This window comes from Balaenoptera physalus (assembly GCF_965194825.1).
Source record: "Balaenoptera physalus genome assembly, chromosome: 18".
Lineage (NCBI taxonomy): Eukaryota > Metazoa > Chordata > Mammalia > Artiodactyla > Balaenopteridae > Balaenoptera > Balaenoptera physalus.
In genome coordinates, this window is record NC_138899.1 from 9651247 (window position 1) to 9671850 (window position 20604).

The 20604-nt window shown below is 38.2% G+C and overlaps 1 protein-coding gene across 1 annotated transcript in view; it reads right to left on the reverse strand.

Annotated features, from left to right (window-relative positions):
- Positions 1-20604, reverse strand: part of ITGBL1 (integrin subunit beta like 1) — a 206003-nt gene that overhangs the window by 143138 nt on the left and 42261 nt on the right. The gene's annotated exons all lie outside the window — the stretch shown is intronic.

Below are 20604 nucleotides of genomic sequence, written 5' to 3' on the forward strand. Positions count from 1 at the left end.
CCCGCACGCCTAGGGCCTGTGCTCTGCAACAAGAGAAGCCACCACAATGAGAAGCCTGCGCACCACAACAAAGAGAAGCCCCCGCTCACCACAACTAGAAAAAGCCTGCGCACAGCAATGAAGACCCAACGCAGTCAAAAATAAAATAAATAAATTTATATTAAAAAAAAAAGACAAGAGGCGTAATTTTACAGTCCCTTATACACTAAAAAGGAATTTACAGGCTTTTGTCTAAAGAAGAGGAGGGGACTCTGGTTTTGCTGACCAGAAGCTCCAGTTTAATTCTGGTTCCTTTCTTAACATTTTCATTCAATGTCACACTAAGTCTGTCCGAAACAGCAACCCTGGAGCTATTTTCCCAAGTGTCCAGAAGATGGGGGAGGGGAAATGTTGATGGTGCTTCAAGTCAGACTCAGCCAGCTCACCTCAAGGCCTCACACCACGACCAGGCATGGGAGAAGGAAGGGGCTCTTCAGGTGGGATGGAACCCAGTAGGAGGGCAGTGCTGTGGGGACTTGGTGGACTGCAGACCCGTCGTGGGACAGACACGCTGGTGTGCTTTCAGCAAGGCCAGCGCAGGTGGTTAAGTAGCGACCTAGACCAGCTCTCTCTCCAGTCACGTTAGTACCATGCAAGCCCCTTGCAATTCACTTACAATCCCAGGGAAAGAAAGAATCCTAAATTGGCCAAGACCAACACTCTACCACACTGGTCGAATTACAGAAGTTGGAGTGTGCACCTCATAATCAAAATTAAGTTAGATGATAAGAAAATACCTTGCATTTCTGGAACATTTGGACCTGGAGCCTAAGATCCTCATCTGCTACACATGTCAGGATGCATGATTACGACATCATTTGGGGATGTGAGTTTATAAGACAGCAATTCTTGAACTCGGCTCCATACTGTACTCACCTGGGAGCTTAAAAAAATGGATGCCTCTGTGACTCTATTTCTGCTTGGCCAATAACGGGGTGGGGCACGAAATGGGAGACTGGGATTGACATATATACACTACTATGTATAAAACAGATAACGAACGCGAACCCACTATACAGCACAGGGAACTCTACTCAGTGATCTGCGGTGACCTAAATGGGAGGGAAATCTAAAAAAGAGTGGAGATGTGTAACGTATAACTGATTCACTTTGCTGTACAGCAGAAACTAACACAACATTGTAAAGCAACTAAACTTCAATAGAAATTAATTTTTAAAAGATGGATGCCTGGTTCCAACTGCAGACATCATGATCAGCTGGTCTGTGATGCAGCCTGAGTATTAGGAACTAAAAAGCACTCCCAGTTGCTTGTCATGTGCAGTCAAGATTGAGCCCCAATATTCTAAGATAAATGTTTATATTTTATTTTTTTGTTAAAGACATCCCAAATCCTGGGAAAAGAATGATACACATCAGAGCTTGAGCAAGGAAGCCCTCTAGATACCATCAGTGGCTTTAAGATGAGGGACTTACGTAGGTTTTAAGAGCCAAGCATTTTAAGTTCTCTCCCTGATTATTGTCTCCCTGTGCTGGGAATTCAGGGGTTTTTTTCTTTGTTCTTTTGCTGAAATGTAAATATCAAGTACTGCTTGGGGCAGAAAGAGCCAAATCAAAATCAAGGTTGGCATATCCTCAAGTAGTTCCTTTTTTTCTCATACCCGGAATGAGTAAAGAGAAAAGCCACATTTCTCCCTAGTGACCAGTGAGGCTTAATGTCACCTCGGCTGCAGGAATACTGGCCATAGAAACCTTTGTAAATGAATGTCAGGAGAAGCTTTGGAGCCAAAGCTCATTTCATGCCAATTTGATTTCATCAAGTCCAGATAGGAACAAACTTTCTAAATGGTAAATACATACAATTGGTGCAGTAGCTAAACATACAGAATTTCAGAACTGAAGTAATTATTCAGGAAACCCAGGAACCAAGCATGTTATGTAAAATTGTTTGGACATGTTAATTAAAATATTTCAAGATATATTTATTCCTAAATAATAGAAATTTAGAAATGGTATAACAATTAGCAGACTTTCCTGAGCGAAATCTAACCAAGAAAATTTTCCTTCATTGTTAATTCAAAGACTTCCATAAGGAATGTAAAACATAATATAATTAGCTTGTGGGCTATGGTGATATACAGTCGCTATCAAATTTTTTTATCTTCTCTTTTGCTGTTGCCTGTTTTGAGCTAGACACAGGTGAGGGTTTAAAAGCAGTTAACTACCACTTGCAACATTGTGAGTTTCCTTGAGCAAAAGTGGCACCAAAACAAATCCAGTGAATCATGGGGGTGAGTTGCTCTAGATTTGTTTCTATGTGGCTGTAAATACAACAAACTCCACCTGAACTTCCAAAATAAATTTTACACTCTGATAATTTCACAAGCACCCTTCATTCAGACATGGTAATCTAAGCCTAAGGATTGCCGTGTTTTTTAATCACCAGTGTCTTACGCAGAGACAGGAATGGTTGGAATACAGGAGGTTTCAGAGAAAGCCTGCATTGAGAAATATCATTTCAAAAACACAGATTAACCCCCGCTGGGGTTATCCCTTCAGGACAGACAGCAACTTCTGGGGTTCTCCATGCTGGCCAGGTGGTTCAGGCAGGGGTTCTCCCCACTGGTCACACGGCCCCATCGGGGGTGCTCCACACTGGGCTGACAGCTCTGCCACGGGTTCTCCCTCCCGGCCAGACAGTCCCGCTGAGGGTTCTCCCTGCAGGCCAGGTAGTACAAGAGACCCACTTCAGACCGAGGGACACATACAGACTGAAAGTGAGGGGATGCAAAAAGATATTCCATGCAAATGGAAATCAAAAGAAAGATGGAGTAGCCATTCTCATATCAGACAAAATAGACTTTAAAATAAAGACAATTACAAGAGACAAAGAAGGACACTACATAATGATCAAGGGATCAATCCAAGAAGAAGCTATAACAATCGTAAATATTTATGCACCCAATAGGAGCACCTCAATACCTAAGGCAAATGCTAACAGCCATAAAAGGGGAAATCAACAGTAACACAATCATAGTAGGGGACTTTAACACCCCACTTTCACCAATGGACAGATCATCCAAAATGAAAATAAATAAGGAAACACAAGCTTTAAGTGATACATTAAACAAGATGGACTTCGTTGATATTTATACGACATTCCATCCAAAAACAACAGAATACACTTTCTTCTGAAGTGCACATGGAACATTCTCCAGGATAGATCATATCTTGGGTCACAAATCAAGCCTTGCTAAATCTAAGAAAATTGAAATCATAACAAGTATCTTTTCCAACCACAACACTATGAGACTAGATATCAATTACAGGAAGAAACCTGTAAAAAATACAAACACATGGAGGCTAAACAATACACTACTAAATAACCAAGAGATCACTGAAGAAATCAAAGAGGAAATCAAAAAATACCTAGAAACAAATGATAATGAAAACATGATGACCTAAAACCTATGGGATGCAGCAAAAGCAGTTCTAAAGGGAAGTTTATAGCAGTACAATCCTACCTCAAGAAACAAGAAACATCTCAAATAAACAACCTAAGCTCTAAACCTATTAGAGAAAGAAGAACAAAGAAACACCTAAGTTAGCAGAAGGAAAGAAATCATAAAGATCAGATCAGAAATAAATGAAAAAGAAATGAAGGAAACAATAGCTAAGATCAATAAAACTAAAAGCTGTTTCTTTGAAAAGATAAACAAAATTGATAAACCATTAGCCAGACTCATCAAGAAAAAAAGGGAGAAGACTCAAATCAACAGAATTAGAAATGATAAAGGAGAAGTAACAACTGACACTGCAGAAATACAAAGGATGATGAGAGATTACTACAAGCAACTGTATGCCAATAAAATGGACAACCTGGAAGAAATGGACAAATTCTTAGAAAAGCACAACCTTCAGAGACTGAACCAGGAAGAAAGAGAAAATATAAACACACCAATCACAAGCACTGAAATTGAAACTGTGATTAAAAATCTTCCAACAGGGCTTCCCTGGTGGCGCAGTGGTTGAGAGTCTGCCTGCCAGTGCAGGGGACACGGGTTCAAGCCCTGGTCTGGGAGGATCCCACATGCCGTGGAGCAACTGGGCCCGTGAGCCACAATTACTGAGCCTGCGCGTCTGGAGCCTGTGCTCCACAACAAGAGAGGCCGCGGTAATGAGAGGCCCGCGCATCGCGATGAAGAGTGGACCCAACTTGCCGCAACTAGAGAAAGCCCTCGCACAGAAACGAAGACCCAACACAGCCATAAATAAATTAAAAAAAAAAAAAATCTTCCAACAAACAAAAGCCCAGGACCAGATGGTTTCACAGGCCAATTATTTTAAATATTTAGAGAAGAGCTAACACCTATCCTTCTCAAACTCTTCCAAAATATAGCAGAGGGAGGAACACTCCCAAACTCATTCCACAAGGCCACCATCACCCTGATACCAAAACCAGACAAAGACGTCACAAAGAAAGAAAACTACAGGCCAATATCACTGATGAACATAGATGCAAAAATTCTCAACAAAATACTAGCAAAGAGAATCCAACAGCACATTAAAAGGATCATGCACTATGATCAAGTGGGGTTTATCCCAGGAATGCAAGGATTCTTCAATATACGCAAATCAATCAATGTGATACACCATATTAACAAATTAAAGGAGAAAAGCCATATGACCATCTCAACAGATGCAGAAAGCGCTTTGACAAAATTCAACACTGATTTATGATAAAAACCCTCCAGAAAGTAGGCATAGAGGGAACTTACCTCAACATAATAAAGGCCATATATGACAAACCCATAGCCAACATCGTTCTCAATGGTGAAAAACTGAAAGCATTTCCACTAAGATCAGGAACAAGACAAGGTTGTCCACTCTCACCACTATTATTCAACATAGTTTTGAAAGTTTTAGCCACAGCAATCAGAGAAGAAAAAGAAATAAAAGGAATCCAAATCAGAAGAGAAGAAGTAAAGCTGTCACTGTTTGAAGATGACATTATACTATACATATAGAATCCTAAAGATGCTACCAGAAAACTACTAGAGCTAATCAATGAATTTGCTAAAGTAGCAAGATACAAACTTAATGCACAGATATCCGTTGCATTCCTATACACTGATGATGAAAAATCTGAAACAGAAATTAAGGAAACACTCCCATTTACCACTGCAACAAAAAGAATAAAATACCTAAGAATAAACCTACCTAAGGAGACAAAAGACTTGTATGCAGAAAGCTATAAGACACTGATGAAAGAAATTAAAGATGATACAAACAGATAGAGAGATATACTATGTTCTTGGATTGGAAGAATCAACATTGTGAAAATGACTCTACTACCCAAAGCAATCTACAGATTCAATGCAATCCCTATCAAACTACCAATGGCATTTTTCATAGAACTAGAACAAAAATTTTCACAATTTGTATGGAAACACAAAAGACCCCGAATAGCCAAAGCAATCTTGAGAAAGAAAAACAGAGCTGGAGGAATCAGGCTCCCTGATTCAGACTATACTACAAAGCTACAGTCATCAAGACAGCATGGTACTGGCACAAAAACAGAAACATAGATCAGTGGAACAGGATAGAAAGCCCAGAGATAAACCCACGCTTATATGGTCACCTTATCTTTGATAAAGGAGGCAAGAATATACAATGGAGAAAAGACAGCCTCTTCAATAAGTGGTGCTGGGAAGACTGGAAAACTACATGTAAAAGAATGAAATTAGAACACTCCCTAACACCATACACAAAAATAAACTCTAAATGGATTAAAGACCTAAATGTAAGGCCAGACACTATCAAACTCTTAGAGGAAAACATAGGCAGAACACTCTATGACATAAATCACAGCAAGATCCTTTTTGACCCACCTCCTAGAGAAATGGAAATAAAAACAAAAATAAACAAATGGGACCTAATGAAACTTCAAAGCTTTTGCACATCAAAGGAAACCATAAACCAGACAAAAAGATAACCCTCAGAATGGGAGAAAATGTTTGCAAATGAAGCAACTGACAAAGGATTAATCTCCAAAATTTACAAGCAGCTCATGCAGCTCAATATCAAAAGAACAAACACCCCAATCCAAAAATGGGCAGAAGACCTAAATAGACATTTCTCCAAAGAAGATATACAGATTGCCAAGAAACACATGAAAGGATGCTCAACATCACTAATCATTAGAGAAATGCAAATCAAAACTACAATGAGGTATCACCTCACACCAGTCAGAATGGCCATCATCAAAAAATCTACAAACAATAAATGGTGGAGAAGGTGTGGAGAAAAGGGAATCCTCTTGCGCTCTTGATGGGAATGTAAATTGATACAGCCGCTATGGAGAACAGTATGGAGGTTCCTTAAAAAACTAAAAATAGAACTACCATACGACCCAGCAATCCCACTACTGAGCATATACCCAGAGAAAACCATAATTCAAAAAGAGTCACGTACCACAATGTTCACTGCAGCTCTATTTACAATAGCCAGGACATGGAAGCAACCTAAGTGTCCATCAACAGATGAATGGATAAAGAAGATGTGGTATATATATACAATGGAATATTACTCAGCCATAAAAAGAACCGAAATTGAGTTATTTTTAGTGAGATGGATGGACCTAGAGACTGTCATACAGAGCAAAGTAAGTCAGAAAAAGAAAACAAATATTGTATGTTAATGCATATATGTGGAACCTAGAAAAATGGTACAGATGAACCAGTTTGCAGGGCAGAAATAGAGACACAGATGTAGAGAACAAACGTATGGACACCAAGGTGGGAGAGCGGGGCAGGTGGGTGGTGGTGGGATGAATTGGGAGATTGGGATTGACATATATACATTAATATGTATAAAATGTATAACTACTAAGAACTTGCTGTATAAAAATAAAATTAAAAAAAGAAATGAAGTTTAGTTATTTGTAGTTAGGTGGATGGACCTAGAGTCTGTCATACAGAGTGAAGTAAGTCAGAAAGAGAAGAATAAATACCGTATGCTAACACATATATATGGAATCTAAAAAAAAAATGGTTCTGAAGAACATAGGGGCAGGACAGGAATAAAGACGCAGATGTAGCGAATGGACTTGAGGACACGGGGAGGGGGAAGGGTAAGCTGGGACGAAGTGAGAGAGTGGCATGGACTTATATATACTACCAAATGTAAAACAGATAGCTAGTGGGAAGCAGCCGCAGAGCACAGAGAGATCAGCTCAGTGCTTTGTGACCACCTAGAGGGGTGAGGGGTGGAATGGGGAGGGTGGGAGGGAGATGCAAGAGGGAGGAGATATGGGGATATATGTATATGTATAGCTGATTCACTTTGTTATAAAGCAGAAACTAACACACCATTGTAAAGCAATTATACTCCATTAATGATGTTAAAAAGAAAAAACCAACAGAGATTAAAACAGAATTCGCAAGGCTGCTTTAAAACTATTTCGATAAGTACAAGATAAAACAAAATTAGCTCTATTTTTAAATTCTCTTTCTCTAGAGAAAAAACGAAATAATTCTTAGACCAGACGAACATAACGGATAAAAGGGGGAACAGATTGTTTTATTTTCTTCTGTAACACAATATTGCAGTCTCCCAGTCAAAAAGATGGCATGGAGGTGTGGGTGTATAATTGAGTTAATCAGGCCCTCCATGTTGTTATTCTCTTTGAGGCACATTTAAGTGCAGAAATAATAACTAATGTTTTCGAGAAAAAAGTAATTGAAAGGGGTAAAATGGTTAAACCGTGTTTTCGGTGACTGACGATAAAAGAATTGAAGCTTAAAAACATCAGAGAAGATCAATCAGATGACTCATTTTGAAATGTTTCACCTGGATTCAAAGAGTTCCTAAACATGCTTGTTTTCGAAGCATGTAATGGAAATTACAACATTTCCCTTAAATGTTGACCCTACCCTCTATCTCAGGGCAGAAATGTGCCTGCAAACATAAACTCTGTGGACAGTGCCTGGATTATCAAAGGCAGACAAATGACCGTAAATAAAAGAAAATAGGAAAATGGCAAATGCATCTGCTGCTTCTAGAAACCTTTAGAATTACCCTGGCAAAGCCTCAGCTCCTGGGACTGGTTTTCAGCAAACACAACTCAGAAAGAACCAGTAAAGACCCACAAAGGAAGCAATCCTTTCCTTCCTCTTCAGTGGAAATATCCACAGCTTATGACATTATTCCTCTTACCACCAACGACCAACCAAAGAAATCCCACCGTCTTGTCTTATAAAGTTTCATGAAATACCAAAAGCTGGGCTAACAAAAATACCCAGAGTTTTATTTCAGGATAATCTACAAGCTAGCTTGTAATTTTAAAAGCAAAACAAAACAAAACAAAACTGTACTCCAATGACTAGAATCATATTTTACATCATTCATAAGTGTAGAATGGTTTTATACACAAATTAATGTCAATATTTTTTAAATGGAGTTACCAAGTATTAAGTATTGTCAGTCTGTTCTATGGTCTCTGGAAACAAAACAAAATCAACCACAAAATTTCATCACTTTGTTTTAATGAAAGTGTTTAGTTTCTCAAGTTTGTTCATTCAAATCGTTTTGAATAAGAACACAGTGGGTTTGGAACATTTTCTCCCAAAGATAACTTTATCATAAATACCTACAATGCTTTTTGTTTGATGGTGAATTTTATGTTAGTTGTTGTACTTCGTATTTTTACACTTAGATGGAAGGAATATGGGAGCCCTCTGGCGGCCAATATTAAAGGGCATGTTAGTAGAGCTCAGGTACCTCTAGCCTGGAGGCATCAGAAGCAAAGATGGAACGAACTAAAATCACCCAAGTTCAGATACATGAGGGTGTAAACACACCACACTCACATGTCTTCAAGTTCTCAGGTTTTTAGGGCAATATTTTCAGTGGTTGTTTTAGACTCGAGTTTAAACTTTCATATAAAAGGAATATCAAAGGAATTGAAATTCAGATATTAAATGCAAGTGATTTTGAACAGCTGGAGGGAAAATTGTAATTTCATAATATTAACAGATGTAGTTATTAACAGATATAAGCAATTTGTTTTAATATTTATCATCACTTATAAACATGTATTTCTCACTACACAAATGACCTCAAAAGGAGAAATGAGACACTTTAGGAAATTAACTCCTAAAAATGATTCCTAATTTAAAAAATTAAAATAATTAGATGTGATTCATGAAATAGTACCTTGCTGACCTGGAAGAGTTAATGTGCTTTAAGTGCCTTGTTTTTTCCAAGGGAGACATTTATTCTATTTACTGGAGGATACTGAGTCATGGTAATGTCAATGATGAAACTTGGCAGGTTTTTAACAGATGACAACATTTTGACCACTTTCAGATGCACATTTCCTTTTATCTTCATTCCAGCAATAAATGTATATTTAATTACAAAGTTTGCATAAACCAATCAACACACTTCAGGCAGTGCAAAAAGATGGGGATGTACAGGATGGAATATTTAGATATAGGCTATTTGATTTCTAATTTTAGAATATGTCCTCATTTACATATCATCACATGAAAACAAAGAACGGATGCTAAACTTTAGATATGTTTAAAATCTCACAATACAAGATAATGATTAGTAATGAGAAAGTATTACAATTTAGGGTATTAATTACATGTGATTAAATTCAAACATTAGACAAATGAATGCTATATATGTATATCTATACATACTCAGGGTAGTACCTCATTCCCAGTTATTGCAGAAAAATAAAAGTTACTATACATTATCCATTATTAAGTTCTGTTTTGAGATTGAGAAGTATTGCATGTGAGGTATTTTCCAAGATCATTTTAATCTAGAATATAATTAGTCCAAAAAAATTACTGCAGATGTGAATAATACATCCTTATTAAGAATTCATTACTTGCAGGTCAATTTCAGAACTTGATTTCACAGGGTCAATGGTTCTCAATTAATCTGAAGTATAATTATAAAAGACCATATTAAATGCTTTAGACTTACAAGTACAAGAGAATTATAAAGGCACAGGAATTCTAGTCCAAATGCTAATTTTGATAAGTGAAAATAATTTTAAAGAGTATATGATTTCTCTTTTAAAATTATAATATTATCTTAAAGACTTAATAAGAAATTGAGGGAATTTCTGGTGTTCTGTCTTATCTTCATCATCACCATCATCATCATCATCATCATCATCAACAATGATGTTATTTTGTCACCAGGTAATAGTGTTATTAAACTTCTGTGTGCACAAGAATCACATGGGAGGCTTTTTGGATCCCCAAGCTCCATAGCCAGAAATTTTCATTTAGTTAGTCTTACCAAGTACCAACCTTATGCCACAGCAGATGTGTACCCACCAGACATCAGTGGTACCTTCCCAGTATATTCCACATTTGTTGCATCTGGGAGGGAAAAGGTAACTCTTTTTCATCTTTAAACTCTCCATAGCCCTCTGAACACTCCCTGAAAAATCATAATGAGCCATTAAATGTTTGTTAAGTAAAAGAATGCAAGGTTTTTAGTGAAGGAAGAGTCCTAGACAAAATGAATTCACCAGCACAAATAAAAGTATTTCCTGCCACACAAATGGGCAGGACACCAAGCCACTGCTATGTCCTGGTACAGGAAATACCCAAGCACTCCTTATAATGTATTCTGTTATAATATACTCTGAATCCCAGCTTCTGAGAATGAGGCACAGATGTAAGAACTAGGGGAGACCCTGGCACATAGATCAACTGAAGGGAAGGTAATCATGGGTGAGAAACCATATACTCCAGAAAAGAGATTGTCTTAGTCTGTTCAGGCTGCTATAACAGAAAACCACAGATTAAGTGGCTTATAAACAATAAAAATTTATTTCTTATAGTTCTAGAGGTTGGAAATTCCAAGATCAATGTGTTGGCAGATTTGGTATCTGAACAAGGGTCCACATCCTGTTCATAGATGGCTGCCTTTTGCTGTGTCCTCCTGTGGTGGAAAGATCAAGGTTGCTCTGGGGTCTCTTTTACAAGGGCACTAATCCCATTTATGAGGGCTCCACCCTCATGACCTATCACCTCCCAAAGGCCCCACCTCCTAATAGCATCACTTTGGGGATTAGGATTTCAACATGTGAATTTGGGTGGGGGGAAAACAAATATTCAATCTATACAGATGTCCTCTTCTCAAAGAATAACCAACTTTCCCTGCAATACTTCTCGCTCCAAAGGATCATACATCCACTGTGAATGGTCTTCATGCTCACTCACAACCTATAATTAATAGTCCACAATCCTAGAGCTTGGGTGAGATTTTCATATGTGTATCGAATGATGATGAAAAATCCCGTGCTCACTCTAAGTTGCATATTGATTTGTACACTTCTTGAGCAGAGTAAACATAAACATGAATCTCACAAAGAATGGGCATAAGCTCCACATTTCTAAATTTGAAACTTGCCGAGCAGAAAATGAAATTCTTAAGTGGAGATAAATCTGAAGGAGGAAAGGAGACAGAAATTTCTCAAATACTGGGTGGCACAGGGAAGATGCAAAGATGAAGGGTCAAGAGTGGACCCTGAATGGGAATGGAAAGAGGACGCAAACTGAAGTAAGCACCCTGACCATGTACAAGTGAAGGGGAAACACAGCATCACCCAGAAAAAGACAAGGGACAAATAACAAGGGGAAGAGGAGATCAGGTCACACACAATGACAAGTGGAAAGGGGGTGTCCACTTGAGCTGGGAAGCGAAATGGCTTAAATGAGAATAGACAAAAATTAGAAGAGTAATAGAATCGTAGGGAAACTCAGAACTCACAGAAACAAGAACAACTATTAGTCAGAGAGGGTATTATTTCAAGAATTGTCCTTTGGTATTTTTATCAGCATCCCTTAATAAAAATTGTCCACAGGAGAGCTATCTGAGAGGCTGTGTTCCAGGCTTAAGTCCTCAGTTTTGTCCATCAAATAAAACATAATTCTCAAAAAGAAATAGGAGTACCAGACCAGACTGTTCTTCAGGCATGAACATAACTTCAAATTAGAATGACAATATTCAAATTAATCTGCAAACTGAGAGAGAGAGGAACTGCATATCTTGCTGTGTTTGCGAAATGAAATTCTCCCTCCCTTAGCTGATGCCATCAAGGAGACTGCTTGTTTTAAGTTTCTATTATAGCATATAACAGATGACCACAGACTGAGAGGCTTAAAACAACACCCATTCATTATCTCACAGGCATGTAAGATCAGAAGCAGATCTTCTGTAGATCAGAAGTCTGAACATAGCTTAGCTGGGTTCTCTGATCAGAGTTTCAGAAGGCTGGCAATGAAGGTGTATGTTTGGCTGTGCTCTCATCAGGCAGCTCAAATAGGGAAGGGTCCACCTGCAAGCTCCCTCTGGTTGTTGGTGAAATTCATTTCCTGGTGGCTGTAGGATTTATGACAGCCTGCTTCTTCAAAGCCAGAAAAGGAGGGGAGAGCTCTGTTGCTTTGACTCTCTAACTTCAGGGATGGCCTGAATCTTCCTTTCAAGGACCCACTTGATTAGGTCAGTTCCACTTAGTATAATCTCCCTTTTTGATTGGCTCAGAGGCAACAGACTAGGGACTAATACATCAACAAAATCACCTTTGCCATATACGTTAACATAATCACTGGAGTGACAGCCCATCACTTTTGCCATATTCCACTGGTTAAAGGCAACGCCCAGGTTCCACTTAAGAGAAATGCACTATACACAGGTGTGACTCATTGAGGGTTTCCCTTTAGGGTGTGTCTGTCACACTACCTGACACAATTACTTTCCCTATACATTCAATTCTGAACTTCCTTTCACAGTTCTCATTTATAATACCTAAATAGGTAAACCCATAGTTTCTGCAAATTAAAATCATCTTCCATCCTATTCCTGGAGTTTTTTCAAAATTGAGTAGAAGAGAATGACTATTCCAAAAATTTTAAAAGAGCCAATAAATTAGGAAAACTAAGAAATCAGCATGGGCCATATTTAATTGTTCTAGTACTCTTCATTCTTTGAAGGTCACTGCATAATCTGTGTCTAGACAGGCACATTGTTCAATTAAATGAAATCAACTATTATAGTAACTAATCACAGTTATAAAATACTGGTGATTTTAATTTCGACCTGAAGTTAGCAACAGGAAATTGGAGAAAGTGGATTTTCAAAAAGATTCATCTAAGGGCTTCAGCTGATATGTTAGCACTTTAAAAGAATTAACAGGACTGCATACTATTTCCATTCACTCACTCGGGAGTCAGACACTGAGGAGGACGGGCTTCCTGCGTTGCTAAAATCAAATTTCCCCCATTCATCCTCACTTATGGGAAGTCACTGCGATCCGTTTCAAGGCTACAATTAGGTCCATGTACAAACCTTACCATCCAATAACAATAATGCTATCCAATAAATTAATACTGAAACAATCACAACATTGTGCTAAGCAAACCAGGTTTGACGGCATCATTCCATTTAGAACACGGACACACCATTAATTTAGGTTTGTGAATACAGTTAAAATGGGGGATGAGTGTTTGAATGTGATTTTCAGACTTGCTTAACACTGGTACAAGAATAGACAAATACATAAGATATAAAAGCTTTAGTTTCATGGTCTTTCTTTTTTTTGTCTGTGATTTATGTTTGGTTTCTAAGCCAATGTTTTTTATTACCTACTAATATAAGCCAGTTTCAAATTTGATAAAGAAGATAATTTTAAAAGCCCTTAAAATATAATTCATGAATATAAAATTTGATACAGGAAGTATCTCAAAGAACTGAAATATTGAAAACATCAAAGAATTAAAAATAGGATATTCATCTGGTCTCTAGATGAAGACTCAGTAAAAGAAATCACAAAGGAAAAAATCAATTGCTTTGACTACATAGATGTTTAAAACTTCTAACATGGAACAAAACAATGTAAATTTTTATTTTAAAATAAAAATTTTATTTTATTTTTAAAAATATGAATGAATATGCATAATACCCTCAAACTTGAAAAATATTTATAATTTTTTAAAAAAAATCTCTAAACTTCAGTGGGAAAAAATTAGCAAAGATTTAAACATGAACATATTCAGTTTCAGTGGTGATGTGATAAGATGGGAGCTCTCACACGTTGCTGGCAGGAAAGGGAACTGGAACAGTATTCTTATAAAACAGCTCAGCAAATGTAAAATGTTCCAGACCTGACTATCCAAGAGCTCATCCTCTCTTAAGCCAAGAAAATGATCAGAAATGTACACAGACAATTTTGTGCAAAGATGCCCATCACTGCAGTTCTTAAGGGGGTAAGCTAGAAAGAAAGTAAAGGTACAACTTTGGGTGGCTCCACCAGATAACAAATGTGGATAAAATATGTTAAGTCCTGGCAAAGTGCTAGGTACTGTGGATACACCACTAAATGAAACAAAGTTCCTGCCCTCCTGGAGCTTACATTCTAGGGGATGAGAGAGTCAAGAGACACAAGAATTACAGATTGTCAGAAATGCTATAGAGAAAATGAACTGGGTGGTGGGATAAATTGAGAGAGGCCACATGGGGGGTCACTGGGCAGATGAGGTCTCTCTGCAGAGGTGACTTTTGAACTGAGGGTCAGTTTTGTGAACAGCAGCAAGAGGAGTGTTCTAGACAAAGGAAATAAAAGTACAAGGAGTGATACACAGGAAAGAGTTTGGTGCGTTAAAACTACATTTCCCAGACTCCCTTGCAAGCAACGCCTCTACAAGATCTAAGATTTATAAAGCAGATTTGGAAAGAAAATAGGATCAATGGGAAGTTACTTCCAAAAGCTTAGCTGTGTCGTGGGTCTGTGAGCTTGCTATATCCATGTTTCCTTAAAACACAAGCTACAGTTATTTATAGGACTGATGCTACAGTTAGCGTCAGCTATATAAAAACACAAGATGACTAAAAAAAAGTATGTAAAAGCGCTAATGGTTTCCTAAGGCAGTTGAAATTGTGCTTTCCCTGCCCCACATTTTTCTGTATTTTAAAAATACTGAAGGATTTTTATATTTTTTAATCATAAAAAATTTAAAAACCATATGTACTAGAAATAGATATTATTTGAAGTGGGATGATAAATATAGAAAAAATAGTTCACCCGTCAATACTATCATAAAAATAAAATGATTTATTTCTAAATAAATAAGTCATTTGTTCAAGAAGTATTGGAAGACTCTGTGCCAAGCACTGTCCTTGGTGTTGGGACTGAAGCAGAGAACAGAAAAGGCCAGGCTTCCTCCCTTACAGAACTTCCGGTGGGAAAAGCAGAAAATAAACAGTTCGGACTTCACCACAGTTTGATGAGACAGCGACGTCTTCCTAACAATTTCATGAGGTTGGCAGGAAAAGGGTTTACTCTGTAAACAGCTGCTCCTGGGTGTTCGTGGGGGATTGGTTCCAGAAGCCTCCACAGATACCAAAATCCATCAACGCTCAAGTCCCTAATATTAAATGGTGTAGTACAGTCGTTACTCCGTATCCGTGGGTTCCGAATTTGAGGGTGCAGAACCCGCGGATACGGAGGGCTGACTGTATTACGTGGGAAGCCTACTGGGTCATGGAGAGGGAGTGTTCTTTAGATACACCCTTTAGCAACAAGGTTTCCTTTATTTCCTCTTCCCCAACCCCAGCAGTCCCCTCCTCTCCCAGATCTTCCCCAGTGTCTTTTTTTTAATATATAATTTTAAAATATGTCTATTTATTTATTTGGCTGCACCGGGTCTTAGCTGTGGCATGGCGCGCGGGATCTTCGTTGCGTCACGTGGGGTCTTTAGTTGCAGCGTGTGGAATCTAGTTCCCTAACCAGGGATCAACCCGGGCCCCCTGCATTGGGAGCACAGAGTCTTAGCTGCTGGACCGCCAGGGAAGTACCTTCCCCAGTGTCTTTATTTTTCTTTCCTTGCGCAGAAAACTTTAGTTCTCCCAATTACACCTTCAAACGTAGGATCTCCACTGAACAAACAAATGACTCTCTTTAAATATCCACAATCCTTAGAAACTGGAAGCCTTTCATTTTTTCAATGTCACCCTGGGTAATTGGTTCAGAGTCAAAGGAGATCTCAGGAGACAAGAATCCTACATGTCACACAAGTCAAAGGAAATCAGAAATCAAATGCAAATCAGAGGCCAAAAAACAAGAAGACATTGAACCTGAAGCAAATTTCATCTCAGTTAGTGAGTCTCTCGTTCTTCCTATTGAGTCAGGAACCCCTCCAGGTTTGGGGATGCTCTGTGGAGCCTGCAGGCAGAGGGTGGGGAGATGGCGTGAAGGCAGAGCCACTCCACACCCAGCACTGCCAATCTGAACCCGCCCTGCTTCCCCTTTTATGCACCTGCTACTTCACCCTGAACATCTGGCACATCTTCTAAGTATCCCAATACCCTGCTGCACGTGGCCTTTACAGTTGCTATGGGAAAATGTGCCTCCGATCAAAATCCCATTGCTATTCTGACACATGACCCTAGAAATGTATCCCAAAATAAACAAAATGAAGAAACTATGGCACTGACGTTGACGTATTTTAGTTTTGTCTTTAACGATAAAAAAATGTAACATTTCTGGACTTCCCTGGTGGCACAGTGGTTAAGAATCCGCCTGCCAATGCAGGGGACACGGGTTTGAGCCCTGGTCTGGGAAGATCCCACATGCCGTGGAGCAACTAAGCCCATGCGCCACAACTACTGAAGCCCGTGCACCACAACTACTGAAGCCCGCGCGCCTAGGTGCTCTGCAACAAGAGAAGCCACCGCAATGAGAAGCCCGCTCACCGCAACTAGAGACAGCCCGCGTGCAGCAATGAAGACTCAATGTGGCCAAAAAATAATAATAAATAACATTTCTTCTATCTTCAATGTCACAAATGCTGTATAAAAGTAGAAAGTTATGCCCCCTGGTATTTTGTCCTGAATCAAACCAAGGAGTAAAATTCAACACATCAGGAATGTCTTATTTAGCTCAGCAGGACATGATCACATTTTAGGACATCTGAAGTTTTCTCAAATGTCCTTAGGTTAGTTCCACAGTAAGCCCATTGCAGTAGGCGCACCATCAGAACAATATTCACTTGGTAGGAAAACCCACCTCTTCAGAAGTAGCTGGGCCTCTTGGCAATAGATTCCTCTCATGTCGCTACTGCACTGTCATCCGGGGCTGACATGCAGCCAAAAAAGAGAACTCAGGCGCTGATGCTCTGCTACCGAAACAACTTTAAAATCTACAGACCTAGTTCCAGCAAGTCCAGTTTCTTTTCTGTCCTCAGTTTAATAGTTTCTGAAGAACTGGAAAGCTGCCACCCCAAACTGCCCTTGTTCAGTAGCTGGGTAAAGCTGTGGGATGATTGCTTCTGTGGGTGTTAGCAAGCGGGAAGAGGATGATAAAGTCAGTTACTGATGGTCCTTCAGTCTGAGAGAAAGCCCTGAGATCAGACCTCTTGTCCACATCACAGATGGTCATGAGAGGTAACAGGGAATTAAGAATACAGTTTACCACAGTGAGTGAGGGAACACGGGGGAAACTCTCACTTTTTTTCTTTATACACTACTGCATTCCATTTTTAAGAATGATCTATTTGTGTTGTATTTTTTAAGAACAGAAGAATAAAGATATCTTATACATTATATTTTTTTCAACATATTATACCCTTTTTTTAATCATCTTTTACTGAGAATCATCTTTCAGGGCAAAGAAGCAGGTCATTTCTCTGATCACAACAGCCAACTCATCAGGACAAAGGGCAGGAGAGAAATGTCATCGTAAGTACTCAAAAGTTTAAACTCCTCTGTTTGGGTTCATAAATGTCTGCCAGATATTTCATACATCCCTTGTGGCCTGTTATACATGCTAACCAATCAGTATACAATAAGATCCAGTATTAAGCAAGTATGAGTTAAAAACAGGAGAATGGAGATCAATTAAGCTTGAAATTTAAAAAGAATAACACAAAGGCTTAATAAAATCAGAGGAAGAAAATATAAATATATAGAAAATAAATTGATTAAAATTAGTAAAATTGATCAATAAATTCAATAATTTTTTGAATTATTTAAAATTTATTGGTTATTTAACACCTAACCAAAGGAAAGGTAAAACTCAGATATTTATGAACAAAAAACTAAGGTCATATGAAATAATAAAATTCTTGTTGAAAATAAAAAGTAAATACAGATTAAAACATTTTTCACTAATAATACAGGCTATATAATAATTGTAATTATTATTACAATGATAAATTGTAATACAATTATAAATAGTAATACAATTTGAAAATTTTAATGTAACAAGTAATTTTGACATAAAGTATAAATCAGTTAAGATTTACTCAATAAGTAGAAAATATAAATTCACAATTGTGTACATAGTATCCACGTGGACCCTTACTGCAATTTCCCATAAGATTTGGAGAGCAAGAGGAACTGATATGAACATGAAATGTATGCTGCCTGCTGTGACATGAGTAACAAATAAAGTCCTTTGTTTCTGACCCAGGAATTTTGATGATACTGCCAGGCTAACTTGTTAGCTTGCAAAGAGGGTAAAAGTCTCAGATCCTTTCTGTTCTTGACACTAGTATGTTTTGTCACCAGTGTATTCCCAGAACCAAGTACAGTATTTCTATTTATTCATTTATTTATATCTTCTGCTAGACTCTGAGTTCTTCAAAGACATAAACATCTAGTACATAGTAGGCACTCAAAAAGTATTCATGAAATCGGTAAAAATGTTGTTTATGTGCACACTCCTACGACAGGTATCTACATGCTCTTGATTGTCAAAGTCAAGCAATTTAGAGAGAAGCACAAATACCCTTTTAGACAATCCTACTGACAATCTGTCTAACAGTAGAGACATCTCATTCAAACACATTTTCTTTGTGTGGATGCACTCACTGTTAATTTTGGCCTTTTGTGAAGGTCTCAGCTTTTAATGTTTATAATAAATAAGTAGGCAAGCTTGAGAGTTGGTAATAGCTTAAAACACAGCATGGACACCCAAAATGTCTCAGTACTAACACTGCACGGAGAGATGACCTGCTGAACATTTTATTCTGCCCTCACCGTCTTCCACTTACACAGAATTATCCCTAATTGTACAAATAGGCTGCAGGATGCTGTTTTTTTTTGACATTATGTGAAGATGTCATTTTCTCCAAGCATAGTATAACGCACATTAGAGAAATTTGCTAGGTATATTTTCCCTTTAAACATAGTCAAGACAGAAGCAGCAGCTACCAGAGCAAAGTTAAAGCAATGAATCAGCCAGGCAGCTGTCATTTGCCATGTACTACTTTGGCTTCTTTAAGTTATTTTCCTGCAAAATAGGTGCTAAGGTGGAATGTTCATGTAACATTCTGAATTCGGTATTTATTTTATTAATATCTCCTCTCACTAGCAGTGTAAGGACAGTAGCACTTTGATGTTCTTGATGAATACTTAGATATAGATATTTAAAGAAATGCACAGAACATTTGCTTTATTAGTTAGTGGTATTTTACTTGTGTATAATGTTACAACGCACTCTTATTATCTTATTTGATCTTCAAAACAAATTTGGGATGTAATATAAAATAGCAATTAAGTTACTGGGCTTGGCAGTCATATTGTCACGTTCAAATCCCTCGCTAGACTGACTCTATCAGAGGACTTGATTCCCTTCCATCTACTTTGTATCTACCTGGAGACCAAGTACTTGATGGAGACATCAAGTACTGAGGATGAACAGTTTTGTAACAAAAATATTTTCCTTTTTTAAAAAACATGGATCTATCCTAACCATAGTGCTTTTGACAGCTCCCCTGGGGATACATCTTTATAAAATCTTTATAAAATGTAAAATATTTTTAATAATTATTTCAACGTTCAGAAAAAATATGCTTTCTTTTAAAATCAGGTGTTTTTTTCCAATTGGCTTTTGTCTGTTACAGATTTAAAGGTATGCCCATATTTCAGCTACACTCTGAATTTTTCACATAATCCTAGCTTTACCAGGTCATGTTAGCCTAAGATGACCATCAAGGTTAGAGTAGTAACTTCAGGATTTATGAATACCCAGACTTGAATACACTTCCTCTTCCCAATGACCATTCATCATGGTATATGATGTGCTGCTGTTCAGTTACTGGTTGCTCTGATGCCGAAAGACTCTATTCTGTCACCTTTAACAGCAAAAGAGGACAGTCTCAGCACGGTTACTTATCACCTCCCCACAGTTTTACCTGCTGAGGCCAAGGGAGGATTTTTCCCCACAAGGAACTAACTCCCCCCTCACAAAAGGAAACCAGTTCTCTCAATTTCTATGGTTCTTGTTTTTTGGGAAATTTGAGGTGCATCCTCCAGGGGTCATATGGGAGGTCATTTCAGAGCTGTCCATCAGTGTCACAGTCAAAGGCATGCTCTCTACTAACCATGAGAAAGGACACTGCATCCACCCAGCTGAAGGGGGAGTTCCTGACTCTCCTGGAGATCTTTCCTTGATCCCAGCCCCCATGGTAGGAACATGGTGTATTTTCCTTCATTATTTCAGAATAATATTTTCCATTCTTTAGGCCTTGACTATCAGCTCAAATTCTTGTCACCATTGCTTCACAGGTCCAG